Source organism: Amblyomma maculatum, chromosome 1 (assembly GCF_055883805.1).
Source record: "Amblyomma maculatum isolate TAMU_Amacu chromosome 1, ASM5588380v1, whole genome shotgun sequence".
In the NCBI taxonomy this organism is placed as follows: domain Eukaryota; kingdom Metazoa; phylum Arthropoda; class Arachnida; order Ixodida; family Ixodidae; genus Amblyomma; species Amblyomma maculatum.
In genome coordinates, this window is record NC_139344.1 from 232820737 (window position 1) to 232842294 (window position 21558).

The 21558-nt window shown below is 47.6% G+C and overlaps 1 protein-coding gene and 1 pseudogene across 3 annotated transcripts in view; one reads left to right on the plus strand and one right to left on the minus strand.

Annotated features, from left to right (window-relative positions):
- Window positions 1-21558, plus strand: part of LOC146205895 (protein O-mannosyl-transferase Tmtc3-like) — a 431454-nt gene that overhangs the window by 80029 nt on the left and 329867 nt on the right. The gene's annotated exons all lie outside the window — the stretch shown is intronic.
- LOC146205896 (uncharacterized) lies at window positions 16280-17644 on the minus strand (annotated as a pseudogene).

Consider the following 21558-nt stretch of genomic DNA (forward strand, 5'->3'; position numbering starts at 1 on the left):
CTGCTGAAATTAAAAAGAGACGGAAAGCCATCTAGTTCACTTCTGACAGTGTGATGGCTTATAGATTTTGCCCAGCGACTAAAAAGCATACTAAAGGGTAATGGCGTCGCTGGAAAGAAATGCTTCTTGTGCAAGTACTGAGACATTATCGCAAGAACAACTTCGAAGCGATGAGCCCCTTCTGTGAGAAAGTAATGAAAGACCTTTGGAAAAAAGAAAAAAAAAAAAAAAACGCCTGCAGCGGAAATTTGCAGCCATTGTTGTCCAGTGCTGCAGTGACACGACGTTATCGAACATCCGGGCCTGAAACAATCGCTGCGGACCCCGAATAACGAGAATACCCAGAAGAAAAGAGACGAGAACCCAGGAGAAAGTGGCTACACCATGTCTGATGGACATTTCTGCCGTACGATGATAATTGCTTGAGTTAATAAGTCCTTTCCGCGTACGGTATCTACGTAGTTGCGTTTTTCTTGGAACAGTTTTCATATTCCGCTTTGTCTCGCTTCCTCTCCCGCTTCGGGTATCCCGCCTAACCTCGACGTTTTCCATTAAGGTCCGCGAAAAAAAAGCTTTATGCCTTCTGCAGCTCGAGTTCCATCTGTACTTTTCCTTCTTGTAGTTTTTTCGCGGATAACTTTCTCCGGGTCTTTTGATCGCCAGCACCCTTGTCACTTTTGTTCGGCCGGATTTTATGATTAATAAAGAGGGAATGTGCGGTGCGTGTGAGAGAGACAGTGCAATAGAGAGGAAGAGAGAAAGGCGCTGGGAAAGGAGAACATTGGCAGTGGAACCAGGCAAGAATTGATTTCGAACTCGACCTCTCTCGCTTCCTCTTTGCATCGCGTTTTCCTGCGGCACTGTGTGTGCGCCTTGTCCCCGTGCCCGTGTAGGGCGGTTGTTCGGCCGTGCGTTTCGCCTTTCTGTCTTCCAAGCTGGGCGGGATTCATTCGTACGCTCTTTCGTCTTACTTATTTTTTTTTTCTTCACGAACGAGAGCAGAAGGTGCAGCTTCTCAGAACGCACCCAGACGGAGAACGAGTCGAGCGGGCAGAAAAGGAAAGACGCGCCCTCTTTCACCTCAATTTTCGGGTGCTCTTAAAAGCACCCCCCCCCCCCCCCCTCCCTCTTCTCTTTCCCCAATTTCCGGCGCGCGGATCGAAGAAAACAGAAGTCGATAATTTTAATATTTCTCCCGATGAAAACGACCTGTCAATAAACAACCACCAGGCTGAAGTGCGTGAAAAGGGCGAAGCATAGGTCTCGCAAAAGCGTGATGAAGAACAAAATGACAGAGGTTAGTGAAAAAAAAACAAACAAACAAACTTGGGGCGAAGTAGAGAGGAAGCCGCATCACCAAAGGTATCCGCATTCGGAGCTCGCTCCGTAGGTGGGACGTGCCGCCGTGTGCATGACGCGGCCAAAGCAAAGCCGCTTGGAGGCGACAGGTCGCAGCAGGATCTCTATCGTCGTCTGGCTATATAGTCCAGAGCACTTGCGTCAGTTTTACGAGTAATCTGCAAAGCGGGCACTAAGTTGGCATGTCTGGCTGGTGCTTAGCATGCAGCAGCTTTCCAATTCGCGGCTTTTGGTAGAGATCGTTGGTTATAGGAGCAAATGCCTCGGCTCTTATTACTTCACAGACTGCGGCACGTAGATAAAACGTAGGGAGAGCAAAGCAAGCAACTACAAGCACTGGACGCTCTTTTTTTTTTTTTTTTCGTGTTGCTCTCTTTGGGCCTGATAATTAACTGCAGCGGTAATAGTCACTGCATATGGGCAAGCCATCATCTGGCAGACACAAACTTTTCCGAAAATGCCCTGTGCAAGACGATGGAAACAGTTTGAGCAGGGCAAATTACATCGTTTCTTAAAGCCACTACCAGCTTGAAGAAGCATAAAGTACAGACACGAAACGTGCATTAGCAAAGCTGTTCAGCAAAATGAAGCAAAACTACACCATGACAGTGCCACAAACTGGTTCCCTGCTGTCCCCCTGGTCCGTTCTTCATCCTCTCCTATCGTCCGTCTCCTCTATTTAGTGTAGCTAACTTTAGTGTTCTCATGGTTAGCCTGTCCATCTTTCTTTTCATATCTTTCACAACATCGAATATTGTGAAAAGGTTTTAATTTTCTCCTTAATCTGCCACTTTAGATGCCATAGATAGCGCGAGAAGATTATCATGGATTTTTCACGATCTGCCCGTAAAATCCTTTTCCGCGTGACGCCCGCAGTAACACACAATGTTCCGCGCCCTCCACTATGAACGAGGTTCGCGCTGGTGAACACTCTCAAGGTGAAGTTGCAGGCAGCGGAAACTTAAAGAGGAAAAATTAATAGCTGTCGTCGTAGCTCTATTGGTATAGGGCACCGGCCGTCGATCCATTACCCACCTGCGTCATATGGTTGTTTTTTCGTCTGTTTTTCCAATCAGCTACGTGCAAGACTACAATATTATTTTCCATTGATCAGCAAAACAAAATTTACTATGCCTTCATTGGTGTCAGTAGTTGTAGGCTCCATTTGTATGAAAACGAAATTATCGTCGCAGGGGCGAAAATTCATGTTGTTCATCTTGTGACGCCGGAGGAACACTACAATGCATTTCCTTATCATTGGCTTAATCTACGAAAAGAATCGGTAACATGTGAAGAATGGCAAAAGAAAATTCTCTAACTTACCCACGGGCTTATTATAAGCGCCGGCTACGTGACGACCAGTAGTTGAACGTATCCTTGTATTCATTTTTCCCTCTCTGCTTTCTCTCTCTTCTGAGTGAGGGTATCACAAATTATAGCCTCTTTGTGCCATCATCTTTATAATAAGTTATTTCATTATGACGAACAATGAGGCAGGTTTCACACTGTTTCTCAATACTGCGCAATGGACCGTTTCACCGTATGCGTCTGGATACATTTCCTCATTTTCTTTCCGTTTCGACCGGTTTGGTTCATTCTCATTACCAATTATTTTTTATTTATTTCATTTGCTTCCTTGTGCTCAATTAAAGCTGACAGGGAGCAACATACTTATGCCTCCACGTGCAGTGAAATGAATGTCCCCTTCGTGCAGAACGGCATTCGGGGCACACCTCAAGCAGCAAGCTTCTCCACCGTGATAAGAAGCCATAATCTGCCATTCCTCTGGTCTGTAATGGTGTCGTGATGGCTCCGTTGGGCGGCTCAAACGAGACGCCTTTGGTTTAAAGACTTTTGACCAACTGTGTGTAACTGCTGATTTGTCTTGTCGCATGTTTTGTTCAGCAACCGGACTCTGGGTTCACGTGATGTTTCTTCTTCCAACCAACTGCGCCCAGGTTGAGTATGCGCAAGTCTTGCATCGTGCCTCCCACTCTTGAGGCCGTGCGCGTTAGCGTTTCATAGCGTGGTCGCCCAGGCTGCCAACTGCAAAAACGAGGCGAGCGGTGGGCGAGGGTGAGTTTCCAATGACGGGAGAATTGTGCCAGGCTTCGCTCGCGCCTCCTCGCGCTCGGCCGCAGAGGCGAGCGGAGCCACATTTGCTCTGCTTCCGGCACCCCGAGTCTGGTTCAAGTCGGCTTCCTCCGGCGCCGGGCGCGAGACAAATGGGAGCCAATTGGATTTCGAAGAGCGCGCAGCCGAGAAAAACGGAGCGTTTTTCCAGGTTAGATTTTTCCAAGCGTTCACCTTCCCTCGATCAAAGCAGGCCTGCGCTTTCTCTTCCGCCCTCCCTTTCCGGCCGTGTGTGTTTTACTTTGGAGCTCTTCTACAGCGGTGCTTACTTTAACACCCAAGCCGCTTCCATGGCGCCCATGAAATAGAAAATTTTGCGATGCGGCGATTCGCTCAGCTTTTTTTATTTTCCTTTCGCCTCTTCGAGGTCTTCGATGTTACCTACGTCTCTGTCTTTCCTTTTCCTTCTGCCGCGTTTTCTCGCCCCCTGTCGCTTTACAGACAGATATATACCAGACAGAGCACAAACGCAGCGCCAACTGGGGAAGTTTGTGAGCGAAATCAGGCGTACGCCAATTTGGCGCAGACCTACGAAAACGGCGATAACGCGAGAAAGTGAGGAGCAAGTTCCCGATCGCCTCTTTTCCTGATTTTTGTTTTCTCTTTTTTTGAGCCTTGCTGACTTCTTTCTCTTTTTTTTCTTTTTTTCTTTCTTTTTTTTTTTTTTTTTTTTAAAGGCCGTCGCGAGGGTAGCAGCAGAGCGCTTTTGCTTTCTGAAGAAGCGGTAACGTTCTTGCTTACACTGCAATACGCAACGTTTAGTGGTATGAGCTAATCATTGCCAAACTGTAAAGCCACACACCGTTTTCTTTATTAACATTACTATGCGTACTTCTGATTCTTGTTAAACAGTGAAAGGAATCTGTTTCATTGTTGTTGAATCGCGCGAGACAATTAAACGGACTAATTAAGCGACCACCGATAAACATTGGTGACCGCTTGTGACTGCACTTATCCCCTTAAACATAGCCTGCCTTCACATTTTGCATATTCTGCAGCTGTAATAACGTCTTCGTCGGTACTGGCTGGACATCACAAAGGCGGACTGAAGGAAACGGTGCATGCAGTTTTCAAAGGTCGTTAAGCGCGACGGTCGAAATTCTCTACATGACAGGTACGGGGTTAAAAAGAAGGAAAGTTCTTTTGATGAAAGTGCGGTTACATTAAATATGACGACGCTCTAAAGTCTGAGTCTCGAGCAAATAGCATGGAGACGTCCCAGCCTTTCCTTATCGTGGAGCATGGGGATGCAAAATAGAAAATAAAATGGTTCGCCCCTGTATTTTTTTATGCGTGTCATCCGCCTCCCTTCCCTTCAAGCAACATCGTTTCCTCGCATGAGTGCCCACGGGGACGTCGATGTATCGAAAAATTCCTTCGCACTTCGTGATTATTCAGTCTACAGTATATAAGGGTGCACACACCTACCGCCACGACGAATAAAACGTTTTTTTTTTTTCTTTAAACAAGTCAAGAACAGAGCGCTGCCAAAACAAGAACAAAAACAGCTGCGTATCGCACCGCGCCTATAGAGAGCGCAACATCGTTGCTCCTTCCCAACCGCGTTTCTTTTCCCCTTTCTCTCCGACGCGTCAGTGTTGTTATTTTCGCGCGCGTAGTCGAATGCAGCGGGCGGTGGCGCAAAGAGAGATCTGGCGCGGGCGGCGCGTCGAATCCCGGGCTTCGGCGTGCGCTCGCGTTCCGTATTCTTATGCACGCAGCGTGCGCGGGGCCGACGGCTCGCGGGGAGGGGGAACGATGACGACTCGAACAACACCGAAGTGCGGCTGCGGCTGCGTGCAATCTGCAACAGCCTGCCACCAGGCGTCGTATACTTTGCTTCGCGCTGCGTTCAAATGCGGGTAATGTATGCAACAGAGAAGGCAGCTGCTGCGGCGTCTTCTCGGGAGTCTCCGGCTCCTTCGTGGCTGCAATTCAGCGTCCCTAGCCCTGAAGAGAATCAATCCACACACGCGCGCGTGCGCGCGGACGTCTTCATGAGAAATGCGCTCCCGAGCTCCGCTGTGCAGTTGGCCGCCGAAGGGGAAACCCACAGCCGATGTCTTAGCAGAAATGTTTTGAAGAGGTGGCTGCCTCATTTTCGTGCATTTAATGCGTGAATTTCTGCACCCTATGCTTTTGCGACGGTGACAGAGCAAGAACCAGGGAACGCAGCCGCCTACCTTAGATGCTGACGGAGAAAATATTTATTGAGACGCATAGAAAAATTTGCCACAGGATCCAGTGGTGATTGCTGCTGGGCCTTGACTCGTTCCACTTACTAACGTCCAGTTTGGAACGAGCTGCCTAATACGGCGCCCCTCTGGCGGTCCCTATAGTTGCGGGCTTTTCCGCAGGGAAGAAAAGCCCAATCATCCCCGCCCCTTCCACCCCCTGGAAACGTTGCTTCCACCTCTGTTACATTATTCTGCCCGTTTTAAGTACAACATAGCAAATGAACAGTACACTGACGGAAGACGCAAGACACCCGGGAAAGCTATTAACCACATCCAGTTCGCAAAGTAGAGGCAGTAGTGTTCAGTGAAATGTGATTGACATTGTACACCGCAGCGCAGGTGCGGTCTTTGTATAAAAACTAAAGCATGCAGGTCACTAAATTTAGCCAATAGGACTCTTCTCAAGGAGCTTCGGAGTGCTCCAATTCGGATAAAACTCACGAAAGAAGCGGCAGATGCCTCTTCGAGGCGGCACTTCAGCCGATGGCCTCGACTGATTTTCATGACGCCGTGGCTAATCCTTTCGGACCTGCTAGCTTGAAATCTTAGGTGACTAGCAAATTTAAAAGGATTAAGCTGGGATTACCCGTATTATTGACGACGTCATTAGAACCGGTGGACGCCATTGCCTAGAGCGCAAAGTGAAGGGCATCCGCTGTTTCGTTTTTGACATACATACTACTATAGGACCATAAAAAAAGCTTAACTCTGTTCTAGCATAAGCGAAGTGTTCTGCACATTTTTCGCAAATACTTTACCTACCACGCCAGGAAGTAAAGAGGTAACACACTGTGAAATCGCTGCTGAGGCCCCTGTCCGTGACTAAGTAATCCTAAACTGATCATCATGCGCTGGCTTTCTCATCCATGCCAGCGCAGGCCTGTTGCTTTGAAGCGAACTGAGATTTTCTTTTTTTTTCTTTTTTTTTTTTACCACCACTTTTCAAAGTGCTCAAATTAAAATGGACAGCGCGCGCTGTGGAGGTAATCGTTATCATTACTTGGAATCCCCGTGACTGCACTACAGGCAGCTATTAAAAAAAAAGAAAAAGAACATAGCTGTCGAAAAAATTGAGATGGAAAATTTCACGACACAAAAGTAACATATAGCCCAGTCCCTAGTTAAGCATCTGCGATTATGCGCTCTTTTATAAAATGCTTAATAAAAACCCCCATAGTGCTCCCTTTCCCTCCACTTGTCAGCATGTTCAGTTTTGAAAAACGATCAGGGATTGCTAGAAGTTTAATCCAGGCAGGCTTATTACTTCTTACCAGCCAACCAAGTTTCCACCGAAGAATGTGCTTAAAATATATCAATCTAGCTTGTCTTTTTTTTTTTTTTTTTGTTCCTTGTCGTGCATCATGACTGTAACAGATTAAGACGGAAGGGGCTGTAAAGAGAGTAAGGGGAACGGAGGGATGGGGGGGGGGGGGGGGCAGTGTTTTAGGCATTCTGTATTTAGCCTTCTTTTTTTTTGTGAAAAATTTTTTCTGGAGTTAGGACGCAAGCTGTCTACCCACTTTTGCGCCCGGACTTCATGACAACTCGTTTGGGTTGGGTCTGAACACCAGTTAACAGTAAATAGCACCCATGTATTTACAGACGTATATCGATATACATTACCTCGTATAACGAAAACTGAGGGAACTTCCGCGTATGTATTTAGGCGCAGGACGACAGGTCATCTCAGTTATTCAGGTGAGCTTGGAGGAATTAGGAAGTGATTAAAATGATCGCATTGGATTACAAAAGAGGCGCATATCTTCAAGCAAACAAAACTACTTCGAAAGCGTCAGGTACCCTGCGTGGTAAGGACAAATATATATCGGCCTGAAAGGCAAGTCACTTTCCACCAGCGAGGCTCGTCTTTGGCATGATTCTTCAGTTATTGACGCAGGTATTGACCTACTGAAATGGCAGCCTTAATCTTCTTTCTATTTGTTTTATGGCTCGACCTTTAGCGCGTAGTACTCACTGCAATCTTGTGGCAAACCTTTCCTAAATAACACTCGTTGTCCAGTACTTGACGCTCGCAATATCTTCGTGCGGGACCTTCCTCTTAATGAAATCTACGCTGGGCAGGGAAATAAATTTTCAGTACATTGTGCAGCGTGAAATAAGTGCTCATCGATTCATCAAAGACCATAAGAGCAACATCACTAACAGGCGCAAATTAAAACAAGGTACGAGGAGGTAGAAAAAGAAAAGAAGAGGGTAGAGAAGCTGTGGTGAGGCTTTACTTCAGGATTTCAGCAAAAAAAAAAAAAAAAAAGAATAAAGAAGATAGGATTTTTTTCCCTCTTTCATGAGAGAACGACCCCCAAGAAAAATAACGATAGCTGTTGTCTCGCTGTTTGTCGCGGTTCATAGTGATTATTTTCGTACTACTTACGGGAAAGTGCAATCACATGACGCCTGCAAAAATGCATCTAATTTTTAATTGGTCATGATGCTCAGTCCTGAACTGCCTTCCGGTGGCTAATTCTGCGACTAAACGAGCCTCTCTTCTTTCATCTTCCAGATTACCTATACATAGGAGGCAAGTTTGCGCCACTCGTTGGTCTTGACTCAAAGCGGCAGGCATTGTCTTTTTGCCGACGTGGGCGCGCGGCTGTGGACGGCAGCCTGCTACGGAGCAGTGCAATGGTTGCGAACACCGGCCAGACAAGTGTATCGCCAAAAGACCCTCATTAGCTGATGCGTCTTCGCGAACGACTCTTCTCGGTGAGAGGGCGGTCGAAATCTCGCCGGGAAAGCACAAGAAGACAACGGGGGCGCGGAAATAAAGGAACGGGAGCCCAGAAATCCTAAGGAGCCGCCCCTCTCGGATGACACGACATCGGCAAGAGAAGAGACCGGGGAAGCGAGAGATGGGAGGGAAGAAAAGGGGCTGTGTGTCTGCGCGCGCGCGGTCACAATCTCGTTAGGTCCACTGACCAGATTTCTGCCGGTAGCAGGCGCGTTTCGGACCGAGGCCCTCCTGTTCGTAATCCAGAGCGCTGGGATTAAGGCATTAGGCGGGATTAGTGCGCGGGACTCGGGATTAGAGTGCACGTCCGGCTATATCGTTCTGCCCCCCAGAAAGGCATAGGGAAGACGCATTCAAGGCACCGCCTCTTTCATTGTCGACGGCAGGACTCCACGCCGCGAGTCGGCCTCCCCCACATAAGTCGGGATCACGAGCAAGTTGCGAACATTATGTGATGGCGGTAGGGCTAAGCCGGGCCTTGCCATATAATTAACTGTCTATGCGCGAATCTGGCTTGATCACTTTTATGTCCCTGCGCTACTAAGACGTCCTCTTTCGCTATAGTTTGTTGATGTTTGCGTGCACTCTGGCACGCAGTTGTGTACTCCTCTACATGTTGTCGCTTCTGCTAACTGGAGCAGGTGGACGCGTTCAATACTTAACAGCTCGTCTTTAGGTGTCACTACTGCATGCGACACGCTAGCATTAAACGACATAAGAATGCTCGGAACTTCCCCTCAAATGAACTTTCTTAGAACGCACGCTCGAGTGAATTAAATTAACACACTCGTAATTATTATACACCTTAACCCTCCGTGTTGACTCAGTGGTTAATGTTTTCAACTTCTGATAACGAGGAAGCGGGTTCGGTCTTGCTCGTGGCGTCCACTTTTCGGTGGAAGCGAAAAGCAGTGCGCCCGCGTACTCGGGGATGGTAGTGCGCGCTAAAGAAATCCGGGCGGCCGAACCTCCACTTCGGCGCCCCTCAGAGCCGAGGCTTGGGGTTCGCTGAATCCCACAAACCAAACGAAACGAATGTTTCTTTATTTATTTATTTTTCGTGTTTTAGTCATTTCTTTTAATTATTGGCAACGTTACGTGTATATTAAATTTTAACAAAAGCTAGAAAGCGCACGCAAAGTAACGACGGGAAGACTACCTAAAGGAGGGTTGAATTTGCTGTCCTGATCTGGCGGAAGGGAAAAAAGGAGATTAATAGGTAGAAATTACGAAGAAGGTAAATGATGGTCTAGGGAAATGCGCAGCACGACCCAAATTCCTTGTAAGTGCTTTGCTAACATATGTGATCAGTTAGCCTTCATGTCGGATGCTTGCCAAAGGAGGACCGGCATCCGAAGTTCGCGCTCTTCGTCAGCGGGCGCTTGTGTATGCGGTCAGTTGTCGCACACAGCGCTAGTCGTTCCGTATTGAACGTCTGATGCATGCACTCCAGGCGAAAAGTATGCCTCGATCGTCTGATTAGCCACGGGAGTCGCATGTCTCAGCGCACTGAATGGTTATTAGCAAAACTCCTGAATACAACGCTCAGAGAAGACGACGAAGCGAAATTGCGAAAATGAGCGAAAAAAATGCGAAATCGCGCCACGCCGCGGTAGGGTCAGAGCGCGCAAAATGGAGACGTGGATCGGAACACTAACCCGAGATCCACGAAGTAAGCTTGAGCTGAGGCGCAAGCATGCGAGAGCTGCCCGCAACTTATATCCTCGAGATTAGGGTGGACACGTAACGACTGTCGTAAAGCTTCCTCCGTTCACAGTATCTATAGTTTCTTTAGCTTGGAGTCACTGGCGGGACCATCGCTGATATTCACCCTTCATGTGAGGGTCGAATGCTTTCTGGGAAGGCTGCGTTCTTAGGTGGAAACCCTTCAAGGCGGCAGCGGCTTCGAGGCTCGTCGTCAATACTGGCGACTTCAGCGGCTTTTCAGGTCTAGTTTGACTCGGGCAGCGGCTCCCCTATGCTCACAATGGCGTACGTACCCATCACTTCAACACGGATTGCGTTGTTCACTGCGCCTGAATAAACAGTCTATTATAGCCCAATCTGTTTCAGTGCTGGCGACGGCGCAAAAGGTTTTCTGCCTGATATGAAACACATGAAGGATCGCCCGAGCCTGATCAAGGAATAATTAAGCGACTGCACTCTTATCGCAGGGTGAAAGTGCGCTGGAAAGCCTGCACGCTCAACAATACGCATTTTCGAGGCGCTAACTAAAACGGGTCAGATTTAGACTACGCCTTCTGCTCTTCGTCCCTGTCTCAATGACTGCTGTGTAGTCTCCCAGTGGTATCGTGTTAAACCAGCAGCGATTGACGCAATGGCGGCAAACAAGTGGGCAAAAAAAAAAAAAAGTACAGCGCATTACATGCCATTCAACTTGGAAGGGAAGCATACACAGAAAATAGGAGCATTGTAACTATAAATAAAAAAAGGAAAGTGTTTCTAAGAAGATATAGATATGCGACCTTCAATTCCTCTTCTCTCCCTCCCTTGATGTCTCTGTGTCCTTGTCCTGGGCGTACAATTTGATAACGCTATAACAAAAACGGTATTTTCCCTAGGGAAATAGCAAGGAAAACATATCTGCCATGCGTTACAATGAGAAAATTCTCGACTAGAACTGTAAGATTGTAGCTCCAATCGAGACAGCGCCATGCAGCAAAAGTATTGATAGGAAGAGACAATCATCATCATCGTCATCAGCCTGACTGTACCCACTGCAGGGCGAAGGCCTCTCCCATATTCCTCCAATTGCCCCGGTCTTGTGCTAACTATATTCACTTGACCTCTGCGAACTTCTTCTCATCCACCCATCTAACTTTCTGCCGCCCCCTGCTACGCTTTCCTACCCTTGGAATCCAGTTTGTTACTGTAGGCGTCCATCGGTTATCCTCTCTTCGGACTACATGTCCTGCCCTTGCCCATTTCGTCTTAATTTCCACTAGAATGTCAGTAACTTTGAGTTATTTCTCTGATCCACTCTGCACGCTTCCTATCTCTTAATGTTACCCCTACCATTTTTCGTTCCATAGCCCTCTGAGTTGTCCTCAACTTAAGTAGAACTTTCTTGGTTAGCCTCCACGTTTCAGCCCCATACGTGAGTACAGGTAAGATGCAACTGTTGCATACTTTCCTCTTGAGCGATACCGGTAAGCTGCTAGTCATAATCTGCGAGTGCTTGCCAAATGCGCTCGATCCCAATCTTATTCTCTCCCCGCCGGTGTGGCGCAGTGGTTACGGCGCTCGACTACTGTTCCCAAGGACGCGGGATCGAATCCCGGCCTCGGCGGCAGCTTTTCGGTGGAGGCGTAAAAGCAAGGTGCCAGTGTGCTGTGCGATGTCAGTGCACGTTAAAGAATCCCAGGTGGTCGAAATTTCCGGAGTCCTCCACTACGGCGTCTCTCATAGCCTGAGTTGCTTTGGGACGTTAAACCCCACAAACCAACCAACCAATCTTATTCTCCTTGTTATTTCCCTTTCATTGTCCGGATATGCGGTTACTACCTCTCCTAAATAGACATATTCGCCTACTACGTCCAGTGCCTCGCTACCTAACGTAAACTGTTGTTCCTTCCCGAGGCTGTTGAACATTACCTTAGTCTTCTGCATATTGATTTTCAAGCCTACATTTCTACTTTTCTTGCCTAGGTCATCAATCATTCTTTGCAGTTCATCCCCTCAGTTACTTAGCAAGGAATGTCATCAGCAAATCACAATTACTTAGGTATTCTCCATCTACCCTTATCTCTAACTGTACCCAATCTAAGTCTCTAAATACCTCTAAGCAGGCTGTGAATAGTAGTGGGGAGATCGTTCTCCTAGCCTAACACCTTTCTTTATAGGAATTTTCTTAATTTCTTTATGCCAAGAAGGGATAATACTGCCTTCAAATTAACTATACAGATGACTGAATAGGCTTCCATGCATAATAGTCGCAGCGCGCCCTTCTCTACAAGCCCCATAAGAGCACCTGGAGCGAGGAACCTTGGTGGGCCAACGCTTTCTGCATATGCGCTTCACATTAGGCCGCCGTACTTTCTGCGTCGTCTGCTGCATATCGGAGCCGCGCTCGTATACAACGGAACACTGCTAAAGCTCTTTCCATTCTTGATATCAAAGAACAAAAATCCTCGAAGGTCCACTTGAAAAGCGTACGCGCAAATGAAGTTACGTTCAGCGTTAAGTGTGCCTTTTTATATAAAAAAAAAGAAAACATTACTCGCACCAAATAGTGTGTGGCACTCCATGATAATAATGGTACAACTTTTCGTTTCTTGCCTTTTTTATCGATGGATAACAGAGAAAAAGAACCGCCCAGTCGCGACGACTGGCGTTCCGGCAGACACTTTTCGTTGTTCATACATACATACATACATACATACATACATACATACATACATACATACATACATACATACATACATACATACATACATACATACATACATACATACATACATACATACATACATACATACATACATACATACATACATACATACATACATACATACATACATACATACATACATACATACATACAAGCTGTTACGTACAGAAGTACGTAACAAAACGGCCTATTGTGCGCATCATGCAAGGTGCAGAGCTTCCCTTTGGCCAGTCCCTTTTGGCCACTTACGCTGAAATTAGTAGCTTTTTTCATCGGCTGCGGCAGCTGCAAAGCTGAAGACATGAACCCGTATTCCGGGACTCCGATTCGCAGCTAGGCGATGCACACTTTTCTCAGAAGCACGTAGAGGCGTTCCGAAGCCATCGCCGCCAACTGCGCGATTATTAGAGCGTAACATGCATACTTCGGCGAACACATTTTGATTGATTTCGTCAGGACAGTGCCGGACCATATCGGCCAGCGACTCGGTAATGATGCAGACTAAGTGCGGCTATTCGTCGCCCACTGCTTTAGCACTGATGACACTTTCCTTCTGTCTACACTGGGGACGTCGGCTCCCCTTGTTTCCCCATAAACAAGCATCAAAAATGTCCCGGTCGTGCACCAACCTTTCTTTTTTTTTCTCTCTCCGGGCTTTACCTCTAAATCATTCTTTTCTTTCCTTGCGTTCTCAACCAAGGGGACAACGTGGACAAGCAGTACACAAAGATTAACGCTTGAGCGGCTCTCCGGACACGCTTCGAAAATCCTTCCCGCCCCTCTCCGAGGTTTGCGCACGCTGCTTTTGTCTTTAGGTTTCGTTACCGTTTTACCTCTCTCTTCATCCCTCTGCTGTGGTGTTCAATGGTTTTTGCTGCTCTATTTTAGCGAGCGCTTCCTTTTGATTTCTTGTTCGACCCCGGTGCTGAAGAGGTCATTCACTGCTCTAAGCGAACGTGGCGTGATTCTCTTGTTGTGAACGTTACCTACTACAGAAAATTTGTGTTACTGAATGCGTTGCTTCGAAGAGGAAAATCTGTATGAGGCACCCTTTCTTCGGCCAAGAGTGCAAGGTTGACGAAAGGAAGAAAGAAACACAAATACGTTGAATCGTCTCCCTATAATCACGATTATACTGGCAGAACCAGGGCTAACACATTTTGACGTTGTGTTCATCAAAGTCTGTTTGCTCCGCGTGTGTATACCGGGTGTAACCAACACCTCCTAAACTTGTTCCAGGCCTGCGCGTCACGTGCCTGACGTCAGCTACGTCACCACTGTCCGTCCCAGGCGACGCGCCGCTTCCAACTCTCCCCTGCTTGTTGGCGCTTGCTGCGTAGCCGCGCTCAGGCTTTCCATGAAGCTACGCGTGGTTGGTGCGCAAGTGACGTGTAGATGTAGCACATTATCGTTGAGATGTAGGAAGAGTTAAAAAAAATAGAAAAGAATGAGAACGTTTGACAAATAGCATGTCGTGACGTTCGCTCCAGTTAAATAAATGCAAAATGCTTAAAAGCTTTACAAATGGGGACAAAATTTATTTGCGGCACAAATGATGAAACACAATAAACAGCCAACAATTGCTTTCATTATCACTTTTTGGTGACAGTCTTTAATTTGCGTGCTTTTGCATCAGCTTTTGCAGCAGCAGTGGCAGTATCGTTCCTGTCTTTACAATAATTGTTCAGGATTATATTTGTAGCACATTTTGCTGCCATGTTAATTACAAGTTCTGGCTCATGGCCGTTTTCACATGTGCACAGTTCTTCGAACTCTGGCAGGCTTTTAATCACAAGGTGCTTCACAATGTCCCTGTGATTAGACATCTGCAAGAAGTTCGTGGCATTTTCGGGCTGCAGCAATTTTTTTACAACAACTTCGGCGTGCATAACGATAGTAACAACACACGCACTGGGAAATTTTAAGCCCCCTCGACTGAGGTTCGCTGTTAGTGAGTACATATCCGTGTCTCTCTCGTCATTTCTCTCAACAACAAGCTTTTCCTTGCAGGTGTCGCACTTCAAAACTTTCAAGACAGAGTGCGCGCAAAAGCCTGCAACATAGCCAAACACAGCAACACGTGAACTCAACTTGTCTAAGTCTTCAGACTCTACGGTAATGTCGAAAGACGCTTTATGTGGGGCACTTTGTGAAGAAGCAGTGTCTAGCAGATCATCATCGCTTAATGCCGGAAGGGTGCTCTGCAGTCGCAGCCTGCCTTCACATTCATAAAGTTGTCGGATGCTAATGTGATAGTGGCCTCCTGCCATTTGCCTGTACTGACCGAACCTGTGTTCGAGACCATCTGTCTGCACCTTTCCGAGAAGTACGTACTTGTAACCAAGTTCAACAGTACAGTACTTTGTGAACTCCAGCAAAGCGTAGGCTGAATGCCTCCAAGCAGTAAGAGTTTCTCTTGTGAGTGTACCATTGTCATGCTTATAAAACTCCCACACGTCCAACCAAGTCACTAAGGCACCCAAGAAGGTCAGCTTAGGGTCATCTGTCCTTGATGAAGCTGGCTGCTCGTAAACATCCCGATGGTGATACCCTTTGTGCGGTGTTTTAACATTTACAATTTTCCGCCATCTAACGATTACTCTAACAAAATTTGCAGTCTGCTTAGCATGTTGAAATGCTGGCAAGTCACTGTGGGCATCTAATGCTTCAGCCACAAATTCATTAAATACCTGTAAAGCGAGCTTGACATTCTGTCTCTCTAAGTTGCTGGGGTTCAGTGCTTTTGAGGAGAGGTGGTAGCTGTATTTTAGGAGCTGCGAAGCTTCAAGCTTATGAAGCTCACGTAGTTCCTTGAAAGAAGCCCACTGTATGGCATCATGATGCACTGTGTTATTTGAAAGGTCAAACAGTGGGAAATAAAGGTTAGTTCCAGGATTTTTTTGATTTAACCAGTTGTTTCTAATGCACTTGAGCAAATGCACGGCATCTACAACATAAAATAAAGGCCGTGATGCGTCAGCCGGATTCGGATAAGCTATTTTCAGCTTGGGGGGACTTGAAAACATACTAAGGGCTTTCCTGTTGATCGAATTGTTATCCGACACAACAGCTAGCACTCTGAATCCAAGTTTTTCAAGCCCGAGGATGACTTCCTTCAGCACTTTGTGCAGAGACTCGGCATTCAGCGTTCGCACAGGAAGAATGTGTACAACTTCTCGAAAAGAGCTGAGCATGCTTTGCAACATAAACACATGCGCGGATGTAGCGGCCACATTGGAGTTTGCCGCTGCTCCACTGATATTGCCACCTTTATAATCAAAAAATGGTTGGATATGGATTTCATCTACCATCAGAACAATATCTTTTTCATATTGCTTCAGTTGTTTGGATCTGTGGGCGATGTACTTCAGAAAATTACCATTCCCAGATTTATTTTGCGGTGACAACTGAAATGAAGAGCAGACATTTCTTATTGTACTCGGATGTGGCAAGACAACAACACAAGATGACCTAAGGAACTTGTATGCGTGAGGGGATATGGTGTGCAAAATACAAGCAAGCACCATAATCTCTGATGAATATTGGATGCGTTCCTTTACAAGCAATGTCACCTGTTCTTTCAAAAATCTAATCATATCCCTTTTGCTGTCTGTGATGTGTTCCTCAATTTTTTCCAGAAGAGCACAAACAATATCTGGAAGGCCATCAGAAGGACACTCGTCGCTCTCAATGCATTGCATTCGATTCAATATTTCCAGGAGAACATTGACATCCATGACCTTATTTGGCACCAAGTAATTTCCAAAACGCTTCAAACTTTTGCCCAAGAAACACACGCTTAACTCCATATCAACGGAGATGGTCACGGATGACTGCAAAACAGGTGCACTCTCGTTCACTATGTTCAAAAACAGCGCACAGTTAGGGCGATGAATGACTGCCCACACATCAGGTACACACACTGTCTTCAATCGTTCTTTCAGTTCAGGAAGCGAGAAAAAACTACGCTTAATTTCTTCACTGTGGTAGGAAGCTGCGGATTCAGAAATCGCACGAGCAAGGTCTGATGCTTCTCGGCGTGTTCGTTTGCTATCTGGTGATATTCTGGAAGGGCAGGCGTCTTGCTTTGACAAGTAGGATGGGCATCCCGGAAAGAGAGCAGGCACTGATCCTTTTCGAAGCCGGGGTACTTTCAATGAAACCTCGAGCACTCGCCCGGTCCTGGGATCCGTGTACGAAGTTTTCCGTTCAAGACATGACTCCTCGAAGTGCAGTGCGCATACCTGCATGCAAACAAAAGCGAAGGCATACTGATAATATGCGACTGCTAGAGCGAAATACCTGCTATATACTGTTCTCGTTCGATAAAAGGAATAATCGAATTGCGCTTCAAACGTAGTCTAGAAGCACAGTGTAACAAACAAATCTCTTACCTTGTTATTCTCTGTAGGAATAAAATCCTTCCTCGGTATCGCCCGCAGCCACTTCGTGCGTTGCACTTCGTCCTTCGGAAAGGAAAACACTTGGGCTTTTTCCCCTGTTCGGTAATTGCTTGAACATGCCGGTACACAACACTTGTTCGGCATGTCAAAACCAGCATATGCCGCAAAACATGGGCGCACAGCAACCAAATAGGGCAAGAAAACACACGCAGAACAGCAGCCCACTCGCACACGGCACAAAGTAAATATGGCGCGCGGCTGACTGGTGCGCCGGGACGCCGGGGACGCAGGGAGTAGGCCGGCAGGAAGTGACGTCACGTCGGAGCGCGCAGGCCTTGAAAGCTGTCTAGGAGGTGTTGGTGTAACACTCAGTGAGAGCCATAATTTCAAGAACAATGTGGCATTTACTGGCAATTTTCAGGAACTACGGGTGGTGCCGGAGTTAAGATGAAAACTGCACAAAGGGCTCCGTCTATATATTATCCGCCTAAATGCAACACCAAGTTTCTTTGCGTGATTGAATCGCCTGGTTTTATTGAAAGTAAGCACCTAGATATAGCTAAAAATTTGGTATTTCGATATAAAACAAAGAACTAATGACAAATAGGAGATCCGATGGCGCGAGTAGTGGATGCGGGCTTCTCTTCTTGCTCTGACATTTGGGCAATCCGATTCCTAGGCATAAAATTGGCGAAGTGCAATTTACCGATCCGGTCTACTCTCATGAGCACGACAAAGTCGGATCGGATGATCTGTCGGGCTGAAAACCGGTTGTCGGACCGATTTATACTTTAGGAGGTGGAGCTAAACCACCGTCGAGTCGGGTTGAGTCAGTCCTATTGCAGGGGAGTTTGACTCGGTCCAGCCTTCCGGATAAGGAACATGTATAGGCTGCCTCGTCGGGCCAGCGCTAGACAGACACGATTCTCTTGTCTTCTTTCTGGTAGAGTTGGCGATGCGCAGGAAAAGTAGTGCACGCGCATGGATGAAAAAATGGGCGCGCCTGAGCGAGGCAACCAACCGGAAACTGCACGATGCGGGATGCGTGAGCTGCTCTTCTGCGCATTGCTCCTCCTGCTCCTCTATCGCCTACGCGTGGTTCCTTTGTTGTCGGTAGGTGTAGCGACGATCTCAGAAACGGGTCGAGTTCGGGATGGGCTGAGCCAGTCCGACATCTGGCTCGCTCGACTTCAGCTGCTAGCGTCGGGCTCATGTATAAAAGGCTTGTGTAAACCTGCCCCTGACCGGCGAATTAACTAGTCTTTTTTGTTTTATGTTCCTTCCAGCTCCTAATATCTCAAATGCACTCGCCTCACGCCGTTTGGTCTCTTCACTTTGGAGTTCGTGAATTGCCAACTACGAGTGTTTGGAATAAACAACCACCGACCTACAATTTTAAAACGCAGAGGAAAAATAATATCGTTTGGTTTAGTTTGTGGGGTATACCGTCCCAAAGCGACTGAGGCTATGGGAGATACCGTAGTGAAGGGCTCCAGAAATTTCTACCAGCTGAAGTTCTTTAACGTGCACTGACATCTCACAGCACACGTGCGCCTTGCTTTTCGCCTTCATTAAATAGCAGCCGCCACAGTCAAGTTTCGATACTGCATCCTTGGGAAATGCAGTCGAGTGCCCTATCCGCTGCACCACCACGGTGGGGCGAAGAAACAATATGTCGGCGATTTAAATGCTGCATCACTTTCGACAATACGCAATTTTGGGAGCGTTGTAGTGGCGTCGCGGTTGCAATTACAACGAGCAGCCATGATTATACAGTGTACCTTTGTTGCCTTTAGGAAACATGTAAACTGCCATCGAGCACCTACCCAGAAGAAAAAGGCGGCCTCCCTAAAATGTCGCGAATGCACAACCATCAGCGCTGTGGCTGCTTCGCAGTTAGTGCACCCAAAGGTGCTTTCTCTTCGGGTTGCCGGCAGTGGCAAAATAATGGAAGGGTACCTAGCGGCTTTCCCATCTCTCTGACATATAAAAAGGCGCGCAGGGGAGATGATTTCCTTTGGTTTTGCCATGATGTTCCCGGCACAAGATCCGAAAGTGCTGGCTATATACAGACAAACAGCTTGAATCCGCCGAACAAGTTCTCCATAAATAGCGTTATGTTCGGGGCATGGGAGCCCCGTGAGCGAGGAACCTCAATTCGGTTGGATGGACGACGTTCACGTTGAGGACTTGGCGCGTACAGCAAGTTAATCGAAGTGCGCTACACGCGTCACCGACTCTGATCGAGGAACCGCGCAACCTGTTCGCGACCTTCGACATTCCCGAAAGGCTGGTAACGGATAACGGCCCGTCCTTTATTTCCACGGAAATAGAAGATTTTCTAAAGAACAACGTTTTAACGCACATTACAAGCGCCCCCTATCATCCGGCCACAAATGGGCAAGCAGAGAATTGTGCTTGAGACAAAGCAAGCATTAGCCAAGGATCAGTCTGGAACATTCGTGTGCAGGCTGGCTCGGTTTCTGTTCAATCAGCACACAACTGTTTCGGCAACAACGGGCAGAACACCGGCCTCACTCATGTTCGGACGCGAGCTCTCGACGGCACTCACACGTATTCAGCCACGACCTGTTGAAAAGGCGACCTCGGGCGAGAGCGTTACGAGACGAGTGGCCGTAGGAAAATCGGTCTTCTTCTGCAACTTCACAGGAAGCCCTGCTTGGATAGAAGAAACCGTACTGAAGGGACTAGGACATCGATCTTGGCTAATCAAATAAAAAAAAAAAAACAGAACGGTTCGTCGGCACCTTGACCACAAAAAACCAGGTGCTGAAGCCTACCCGACGGAAGCTCCGCCACTGAGCGATCGGACCAACGACAAGCAGCAAGCGAACATCAGTCTACATTGCCAGCTCCCTACATGATCGCGACACCAGCAGAAACTTCGCCTGCGGACGATCTGCCTCCAGCGCCCCACACCGAACATAGAGAAGCTGATTTCCGGCAAAAGGACTGCGCAGCTCAACCCTGCGACGACCGACCAAGCGAGTCCAGGCAAGATCAAGCTCCGTCAAGGCCTCAACGTGAGCGTCGTCCACCCAACCGAGTTGAGAGGTTCCTCGCTCACGGGGTTCCCACCTACCGAACATAGAGATACGATCGCAGTGCGATCCCAGTGTGGCACAACAGTTATCACAACAAAGTCTGAGACAACGAATAGCTTTTCCTGGCAATCGGTGAAATGCTAGGCAAAGCCAAGTCAGCTGACGTCACTGCTTATACTATATATCCTTTCCAAGAATCATGTCTGCATCTGCAGCAAAGTTTCTTGTCATATCTTGGCTGCACTGAGAGAGAAAAAGCAACCTAAGCTTGGTGGATGATCGCAGACTCTTATGAGCCATGTGTCGCAAAGTAGCTAAATGTCTCTGGTGACAAGCGTCATGTTCTCGGGTCATTAATGAGCAAAATGGTGGAGGTGACATTATTTTATACGTCTCTCTGGTTTGGTCTTTGGGGTTTGCGTTCCAAAACGACACAGGCTATGAGGGACGCCGCAGTGTAGGGCTCCGGATAATATCGACCACCCGCGGTCCTTTACCGTGCACTGATATCGCACAGCACACGGGCGCCTTGTTTTTCGCCTCTATCGAAAAGCGGTCGCCGCGGCCGGGATTCGATCCCGTGTCCGTGGGTTCAGCAGTCGACCGCCTTGCAACCACTGAGCCACCACGGCAGGATTTTACGTCTTTCTGCGACGTGCCAAGCGTTACGTATACCAGTGAAATCAGCTTCCCGTTGATCATTTTAACTGCAGGTGTCTTCGCAACCGTACACCTCTACGAAGCAGGGAGGCCGGTTTTGCAACCTTTCTACTCACGGAGACACCAAAACGGATGGAGGTCATACGTTTACCTCAGCGAAGAGCCGTTCAAATACCATTCACTTCCTGAATCTATATTTTGACGTCCAGTGAACATCTTCGTCTTTTTTGTGTTTCGAAAAGTTTTGCGTGCGCCTGATTAGGTCGGCAGGAATACAGGAGCGGATGGCCAGCGATAGCTCGAGTAGCGTCACATGGCAGCCAGCATCGTCACCATGAGTCAGGTAGAGTGGTGATGAGCCGCACGTTCGCAGGAAGGGAAAAATAGAGAATAGGATGCCGGCGGTAAGATCAAAGACCTTGCGCTGTCCGCGTGTCCCTGTCATCATGTCGGAGTCAGTGCTTGGCCTAGAGGTGCCCCTTAACTTGCTGCTGAATATTTGGCGGATGGAGTACGGGGATGGCGCAATTGCTTACAAGTC